The sequence below is a fragment of the Euprymna scolopes genome, chromosome 41 (genome assembly GCF_053919585.1).
Source record: "Euprymna scolopes isolate OS-2025 chromosome 41, ASM5391958v1, whole genome shotgun sequence".
Taxonomy (NCBI): domain Eukaryota; kingdom Metazoa; phylum Mollusca; class Cephalopoda; order Sepiida; family Sepiolidae; genus Euprymna; species Euprymna scolopes.
In genome coordinates this window covers 33,336,386-33,345,909 of record NC_136522.1, presented here as the reverse complement: position 1 = coordinate 33,345,909, position 9,524 = coordinate 33,336,386, and the positions used below count along the sequence as shown (strand labels likewise).

The window sequence follows — 9,524 nt, the reverse complement described above, 5'->3', positions numbered from 1 at the left end:
AAAAAAAATTATTCAATTGAATGATGTACACTAAAAAAAATTATTACATTGAATGATGTACACTAAAAAAAATTATTCAATTGAATGATGTACACTAAAAAAATTATTCTAATGAATGATGTACACCAAAAAGAATTATTCAAATGAATGATTTACACTTAAAAAATTATTCAATTGAATGATGTACACTAAAAAAATTTATTCGAATGAATGATGTCAATCAAAAAAAATTATTCAAAATAATGATGTACACTAAAAAAATTATTCAATTGAATGATGTACACTAAAAAAAATTATTCAATTGAATGATGTACACTAAAAAAAATTATTCAATTGAATGATGTACACTAAAAAAATTATTCAATTGAATGATGTACACTAAAGAAAATTATTCAATTGAATGATGTACACTAAAAAAAGTTATTCAAATGAATGATGTACACTTTAAAATTTATTCAATTGAATGATGTACACTAAAAAAATTTATTCGAATGAATGATGTCAATCAAAAAAAATTATTCAAATGAATGATGTACACTAAAAAAATTATTCAATTGAATGATGTACACTAAAAAAATTTAACTGAATGAATGATGTAAATCAAAAAAAATTATTCAATTGAATGATGTACACTAAAAAAATTTAACTGAATGAATGATGTCAGTCAAAAAAAATTATTCAAATGAATGATGTACACTAAAAAATTTATTCAAATGAATGATGTACACTAAAAAAATTTATTCGAATTAATGATGTACACCAAAAAAAATTATTCAAATGAATGATGTCCATCAAAAAAAATTATTCAAATGAATGATGTACACTAAAAAAATTTATTCGAATGAATGATGTCCATCAAAAAAAATTATTCAAATGAATGATGTTCACTAAAAAAATTTATTCAAATGAATGATGTCCATCAAAAACATTATTCAAATGAATGATGTACACTAAAAAAATATATTCGAATGAATGAGGTCCATCAAAAAAAATTATTCAAATGAATGATGTACACTAAAAAAATTTATTCAAATGAATGATGTCCATCAAAAAAAATTATTCAAATGAATGATGTACACTAAAAAAAATTATTCAAATGAATGATGTACACTAAAAAAATTTATTCAAATGAATGATGTCCATCAAAAAAAATTATTCAAATGAATGATGTACACTAAAAAAATTTATTCGAATGAATGATGTCCATCAAAAAAAATTATTCAAATGAATGATGTTCACTAAAAAAATTTATTCAAATGAATGATGTCCATCAAAAACATTATTCAAATGAATGATGTACACTAAAAAAATATATTCGAATGAATGAGGTCCATCAAAAAAAATTATTCAAATGAATGATGTACACTAAAAAAATTTATTCAAATGAATGATGTCCATCAAAAAAAATTATTCAAATGAATGATGTACACTAAAAAAAATTATTCAAATGAATGATGTACACTAAAAAAAATTATTCAAATGAATGATGTACACTAAAAAAATTTATTCAAATGAATGATGTCCATCAAAAAAAATTATTCAAATGAATGATGTACACTAAAAAAAATTATTCAAATGAATGATGTACACTAAAAAAATTTATTCAAATGAATGATGTCCATCAAAAAAAATTATTCAAATGAATGATGTACACTAAAAAAATTTATTCAATTGAATGATGTCCATCAAAAAAAATTATTCAAATGAATGATGTACACTAAAAAAATTTATTCAAATGAATTATGTCCATCAAAAAAATTATTCAAATGAATGATGTACACTAAAAAAATTATTCAAATGAATGATGTACACTAAAAAAATTTATTCAAATGAATTATGTCCATCAAAAAAATTATTCAAATGAATGATGTACACTAAAAAAAATTATTCAAATGAATGATGTACACTAAAAAAATTATTCGAATGAATGATGTCCACCAAAAAAATTTATTCAAATGAATGATGTACACAAAAAAAATTTATTCGAATGAATGATGTACACTAAAAAAATTATTCAATTGAATGATGTACACTAAAAAAGTTATTCAAATGAATGATGTCCACCAAAAAAAATTATTCAAATGAATGCTGTACACTAAAAAAATTTATTCGAATGAATGATGTCCACGAAAAAAAATTATTCGAATGAATGATGTTCACCAAAAAAAAAAAAAAACAAAAAGAAAACGACAAACAACAGCTGTGCTATTCTCACAGTGTCAGCAGAAACTGCGTTTGTTTTTTTGTTTTTTTGTTTTTTCAATTTTCTGATCTTTTTGTTTTTGCTGTAGATAGGGGATTTTAGCAGATGCCAGACATTTATCTATTGTTCTACTTTTTAAGAATTTAACCTCATTTTTAAGTGTAATTGTTTCTGTTTCTCTTGCATTTCGTTCACTGGGTATATTTGCCAGGTAGTTTTGAAAAATATTTTTGTGTTAATCTGTTTGTTTCTATAATTACTGGAATAATGGAGATCTTCCTAAGATTCCATTTTTTTTAATGTGATATATAAGTAGTTGGATGTCAGGTGACTCACACTCTCTACTTCTATGTGACAGTACCTGCACTTGTTGTCATTATTGAGACCACTCATTTTCTTAAAACCATTGTTCATGAGCAGCTATTATAATCCTCTCCTGATCATAGTGAAGCGAACCTCTTTTTAGCCCATCTTATGTGTTTGAGGTGGTTAGTTAGAATTGGACACCTGAATTCACTCATAAAATAATTTAATTGGCATGCTGTTAGCGGTCCCATTCTTTTAGTATTTTGCAATGGAAGTTCGTGATTTTTTTCATTTCCGTAGCAGACTTGTTTTCTTATTCTTAAATCATTCCATTGGTTTAAAATCAATTTTATTTACAAAATATATTTAAAATTACATACAAAATAAGGAGAGGAGAAAAGAAAAAAAAACAACAACAAAATAAACCAAAAAACAAAACAAATCAAAAGCAGGTTAATGACACTCTACAGTTTTTCTAAGAATAATACACCCACCTTTTCTGGTTTATTTAGTTGATTTGGTTGGTTTGGTTGTTTTACAGCATATCAACCCTTTTCGGGTTATTTAATGCCAAATCCAAAGATTTTAAAGAAAAATTTTTTAATAGAATATATTTGTTGTTTTCAAGTCGGTTTCTATTTAACCCATAATTGGGACCCTAACAGGTACTAACACTCCGGGTCAGATTGGACCTGGGAGCAATGGTAATTAAAGGGTGGCTTCACACTCCCCAAACCCCACAAGCTGGGGCCTCACTACTGGATATAGTTTAAGGTCATATCCAGGACCAATCTGCTTTATTTAGAACCGGAAACAAACAATTTAATCTCTAAGTGGAAGTGGTAGCAAAAGAAATAGGATGCAGTTATGGAGTGGATAGTGTACAAAAAAAAAATAAAATGAATAAAAAATAATCAAGGGCAAGGCGAACAACGAAAGTGGTGTGTGAGCATCTAGTAAGATCTCTGTTACCCATATATGGAAACAGATGTAAGACCTATTCACTCAATTAGTCTCAATCAGAATGGGTTCCAAAAGGATCCAGAACCATATGAAGCATGTCCAGACAAGCTCTTAACATGCACCCACTTTTTATTAACCCTAAACGTCTAATTTTAACCCTAAACTGATATTACACTTTGATCTCGAGTATCTGGTGATATTGAGCCTGGCCTAAGGTGGGTAGTCTACTTGTGTTAAATATGTCTCTGAGTCTGCATACTTTCTTGAAAAATTTCATTTCTTTTCTTTTTCTCTTTTTTCTTTTTCTTTTTTTTTTTTAGGTATGAGTTACTATGGACACGCTGATGACTCCCTCCCCATTTCTCACACATCCTGGGGGGTAGGTATAGCCGCTGTTGTCTTCTTTTCTTCTTTCTAGTGTGTTATTTTTTTCACAATTGTGCTGTTCTTGTTCAAGTTGATACCCGCCTAAAACGCTGTCCGTTTCTCACCCGGTAAATATATTTTGATTCTCAGAAATCTATCCTTATAATTAGAATACAAAAGTTGAATCAATGTTTGTTACCTAAAGTATATTCTAATCACACAAATACATGCTAAAATATATTCCTTAGTTCCATGATTGAATTATGTTTCAAACAATCATTTCAATTCTTATAATTAACTGTAATTTATAATTAACTGAACAAGTCACCGATCTTTCTCTTTACTATTTATGTATTTCCCTCGCCCTTTCTTATTCGGTTGATTCAACGATTATTTAATATTTCTTAATGTCTCTATAAGCATTTAGAGAAAAAAGTTTCTTTCTTCAATGTAGGTATTTAACTTTCATATACACCACAAACATATGTGTAAATTAGATGGCAAAATAATAAGGCTCTTTACTTCTAAAATAATAATAATAATAATAATAACAACAACAACACAAAATGCATGCTAAAATATATACTTTAGTTCTGAGATTGAGTTACATTTGGAAAAATCATTTTAATTGTTATAATTACCTGTAATTTATAATGACCTGAACAAGTCACCCACCCTTTCCTGTCTTTGTCTCATTCCTGTCAACCATTCTTTAAATATTGTAATATGTCTATGTGAGCATTCAAAGAAACAATGACTGATTTCTATGTGTTGCTTCTTAATTGTTTTGTTTTGTCATCGAATTTTTATAATGTGTTCACGCATATTATAAACAATAGATAATAAAATATAAGTTTCTTTACTTCCATCTTATCCATAACAATAATATGAAGTAAAAAATTTCTTAACAGATTTGTCACAATTTATGATTTTTTGAATTAAATCAAAATAGAATAAATAATAAAAAGTGTCACATGTATCCATTTATTATTATTATTATTATTATTATCATTATTATTATTATTATTATTGCACTAGGAGTTTTCACACAAGCCATCAAAGATGTCTCTTTGATGGAGTTCCCTGGAGTTTGAGTGACAACAAATCTCCCCAGATTTCTAGTGCTCTCCACCTCTTTCAATAACCTTTGCAAAAGAATTTGCGTTATCGCAACAGCCATTTACCACTGATTTCTCGTTGGCATTGGTGTGCACTGGAATTTGGTGGACAATAAGCCTCTCCTAGCGTTTGTAGATAATGTGTATTAGTCTCTGCATTTAAACGTTTTCCTTAATATTTCAACCGTTTTCATTATTGTTATTTCTCAGCAATCCTCCTGATTCAAATCTTTCCCATTATTTATCAAAGATTTTTGAGATTACTGATAGTGTTCATACTATAATTGAGATTAGCTTGACTTTCTTCATCTTCCATATACCTTTCAGCTCTTTCGTCAGTTCTGTGTATTTCCTTCTCTTCTTGATGTTTCTTTTGTACATTTCATGCTGAAACAGTGGAATCTACAATCTGGTAGGATTTTTCCGTCTTCTTAACTAAATATTATGACATCTGATCTTCTTGCTTGGATGGGGTTATCTGTTTGAATACCCATGTCTCATAAAATTTTGTGACTTCCGTTTATAAGTACTGCTGCTGGTCTGCGCTTTTACCATTTTTCTTAGTGTTCAAGATGCAGTTGCTTGAATAATTCTCAGTGTATTACTTTCTCATTTGATCGTGTCTATTCTTTTTTGGGCTAGTTTGCTGTATTCGCTTAATATGTGGTTTATTGTTTCTTCTCTTTGTCCTCAGAGTCTGCATTTGCTGCTTTTTTGTGTCTTGTTAGTCTTTGCTTTAATTTGGTTGGTTCTAATCATGTTATCTTGTGCGGCTGTTATTAAGGATTAAGTTTCTCTGTTTTTGTGTCCTCTTCATAGCCATGTCCAAGTGTTTTCATTAGTCTCATATTTTGTCATTCTTAAGAACCCCTTGTGTAGCTGTGTTGCATACTGTCTTATTAAATGTTCTTGTTAGTAAGATGTAATATATTGTTGTTGTTGTTGTTGTTGTTATGTTCGTCTTAATAGAGTCTTAGAGGTTCATGTTGTGTGCAGATATATCGCGTATATATAAAGAGAGAGACAGTTCTGTATATATAAGGAGACATATTATGAGATAGAGACAGTCTTATATATAAAGAGACAGGGTACAGGCTAATACAGGAGAGCCGAGCATGTAATTCAACAAGAGGAGATTTATGATACACTGACAGATAGACAGAGAGATAGTGCGTTTGGCATTTACGTTTGACAGTTGTACATATAATATAAACACATTACCTTTCTCGTTGGAATGATGAACACAGAAAGACGGCAGTTATAAAAACATGTTGATAGTTTATTCTTCGACCAGTCGGAAATGATTCTGTACTTCAGGATTCAAAGTTGTTTCATGGTTCCTTCTAAGCCTCCCGCTTCCAAGAGGGTGGCCTGACTCTAACTGAGAATCGGTCTGAACCTCTCTGCTTCTCTGATCTGACTGATCTGCCCGATCTGATCTCACCTGATTCATTTAACTAAATTCATAACTCATGATGTCATTGCATGACCAGCACATGCATATCAGACACATGGCATGGCATGCCTTCTCAACCTAATTCACGTAACTCACTTTACAAATAAAATTTTCCATTGTCGTTTTTAAATTCCTTATTTTAATTTCATTTTTATAACAGAAACAAAATTCATCATTACATTCCTTTTTCAATAAACATATCTAACTATTTTGTGTGAGTTAAACAATGGTAATAATAAACAGATATCTAACTTTTTTGTGTGAACTAAACAATGGTAATTCTGCATTCCATTTTATAATAACATTCTGTGTTTATTTTAACTTATGATTGGAATTCTCAATTCCAAATCTAGCTTCGCAAGTTCGAATCCTTGACTATCCTATTTCATATTTACTCACTTACAAGAACAGGCTGCTGTTTGTCTTTCTATTTTTCTTTTTTCATCTTATCCCTTGCCTTTCTGTCATGTTCAGTTTTCTAGTTTCTCTTGCTTCATTAATTATCCTTCCAGTGTCCTGCATTATGTATTTTTTTAATTTTCTTTTCATTCACACAGTCTTCTAGACAAAAGAGTCATGCATTGTGCATGACCATAAGTTTTCTGGTCTTCTGGTCAAGATGCCTCAGTTCTTTTTTAGCAAAACCCATAAACTGCCTCATTATCATCATCATCATTATTATTATTATTATTATTATTATTATTATTATTATTATTATTATTATTGTTGTTGTTGTTGCTGTTGTTGTTACTAGCAGAGTCCGACCTTAACATTTGACTTTGACCTTGAAAAACAATGTGCACCATCCCTAGGTCAAAGACCATCATCATGTCAGGTTTGGTTATGATTAGTGGTATGGCCGGTAGGAGAGTTGTACACACACACACACACACACACACACACACACACACATATATATATATATATATATATATATATATATATATATATAGAGAGAGAGAGAGAGAGAGAGAGAGAGAGAATTTTCAGAATATATATATATACTTATGGGACCTGTTAACCAGCATTGTCCGGTGGAAGCCTGCCCCCCCCCCTCACAAAAAAGTAAACTACGGTTGCTGTTGGTGCCCACTGCCATCCCTGAACAATTGCAGACACTAGCGGCTGTGGCTGAAATGAAATAATCTGCATTCACTGGCGATTAGTGCTGGTTTGGGGCGATAACATGCAGGTACTTAAATTAATCTCAAATTTAAAAAAAAGCAATTAAAGGAATGCATAAATCAGTATAAATTAATAAAATTACGAAAAATGGCCCATTAGAATAATAATGGAAAGTAGAAACAGAAGTTTTAGAAGTTAGGGATTCCTACTGTTTAGCAGTCGTAGTTATTTCCGTTTGTTGTTCAAGTCTCCCTTATCTTTTCAACTCTTCCACAAATAGTATTAAATTAAATTCCAGTTTTATGTTGTCTTTTTTTAGTGTGTAAAACAAAACAATTACGACTTTTTCACTTCACTTTGAGTATTGTCATGTTCAGAATGGCGTTTGGAATAGACATCTCAAACTATCCATGTTAAGAACGGCTTCTGGAATAGACACCACCAACCTCCCTATCTTAAAAACAGCGTTCAGAATACATACCCCAACATCCCCATGTAAAGAACGGCCTTCAGAGTAGACAACCCCTTTTTATTTTTTTTTTTGGTGGAGAGGTGGAAAAATAATTCACCCAAATTTAACCGTGATAATCATTGTCAGCAAACACACCCGCAATTGGGGAGTGGCAGTGTCGGTAGGAGAGAAATAGATTTGTCCCACGTGCATATAAACCTGGCAGCCAGTGAATTACAGTGCATAACACAGGTCTTTATATCTCTATAAGTACTTGTCTCCACAAAATTTGAATGAGATTTTTAATCAGCGTAGTCGAAAACCTTTAAAAGTCGTCATTCTAAAGAAAATTGTGGAGGTGGACCTAATGTACAAATTTACCCTACCCATTAAAAAAAGGTTAACGTGTGCGCAATGTCGAGAATCCAGTAGATGATATTGCTGAAACATTTATTTTTAATTCGGTGACGATCCTTAATAGATTGCACAGGTTTAAATAAAGTATATTTAAATGAAGTACATAAAATTCAAAACGTAATTATGTCTGAAAAAAATATAATTAATTACTGGAATAAATGTACAATGCAAGCGAGCGACAGAGAGAGAGGAAATAAATGTTTGTTGTTTTTTCTTCGACATCACTGTGAAAAAAATATAAAAAGCAAGTGAGAGAAAGAGAGTGAGAGAGAGAAAGAGAGGAAGAAAGAGAGAGTTGGAAAGAATATATACAGAGAGAGAGAGAGAGATAGAGAGAGAAAGAGAGAGAGAAAGAGATGAAATGCAAACCTACGCACTTAAATGTAAGAAAATAAACGCAGTAATTTTCTTAGAGGTATCATTGTGACGCCACATTTGAATGGTACATTAGCGTTAGTTTAGCATGTGAATACGTTAATTTGGAATATAGCAATGGTCAGAGGTCTGCTAATCAGATTTAGCGGAATTAGTCTTGAGAGACTTTAATATTTTTGAATCAGAAAAGGGAGAGATTATGTTATGTCGATTAGTTTATAATCCAGACACAAAGGGTATCTCATATCTGCTGAAATTACAGAATACCCCCCGGTGATGACTGATAATAGTAGGAGGACTTGTTATTAAGAGGGAAAAATTGTAACTACTTCATATAAAGATGGTTGCGATTGTGATGATGTTGCTCCTAGGATGAAATGTAGGATTTTATTAGAACGACTAAATGTGTCTAAAATGGTGTTCTACAGTTATATAAGATAGTGGTTAATAGTCTAGATATAATAAATTTGTATGTGGCATCTGTTGTTGCAAACCTACGGTACTTTGGTCCAGAAGAGAGTTTCTACAATCAAAAAATTATATATATATATATATATATATATATATATATATATATATATATATATATATATATATATATATATATATACTAGCAGGAAGACCCACTATTGCTGGGGATATGAATGAGGATCACTACTATGTACTTTTTCAGTGTAGTCATTATGTAAACATGCACATATTTAGTTGCATGTTTATTGCTGTGCATGTGAATAACAATAAGAA

The 9,524-nt window shown here is 30.4% G+C and overlaps 1 protein-coding gene across 1 annotated transcript in view; it reads left to right on the top strand.

Annotated features, from left to right (window-relative positions):
* Nucleotides 1-3,388: 3,388 nt before the first annotated feature.
* Nucleotides 3,389-9,524, top strand: part of LOC145266457 (uncharacterized) — a 100,201-nt gene continuing 94,065 nt past the window's right edge. Inside the window, exon 1 of the mRNA XM_080122136.1 lies at nucleotides 3,389-3,966. The gene's annotated coding sequence lies outside the window, so the exon portion shown is untranslated. The remainder of the gene's footprint in view (nucleotides 3,967-9,524) is intronic.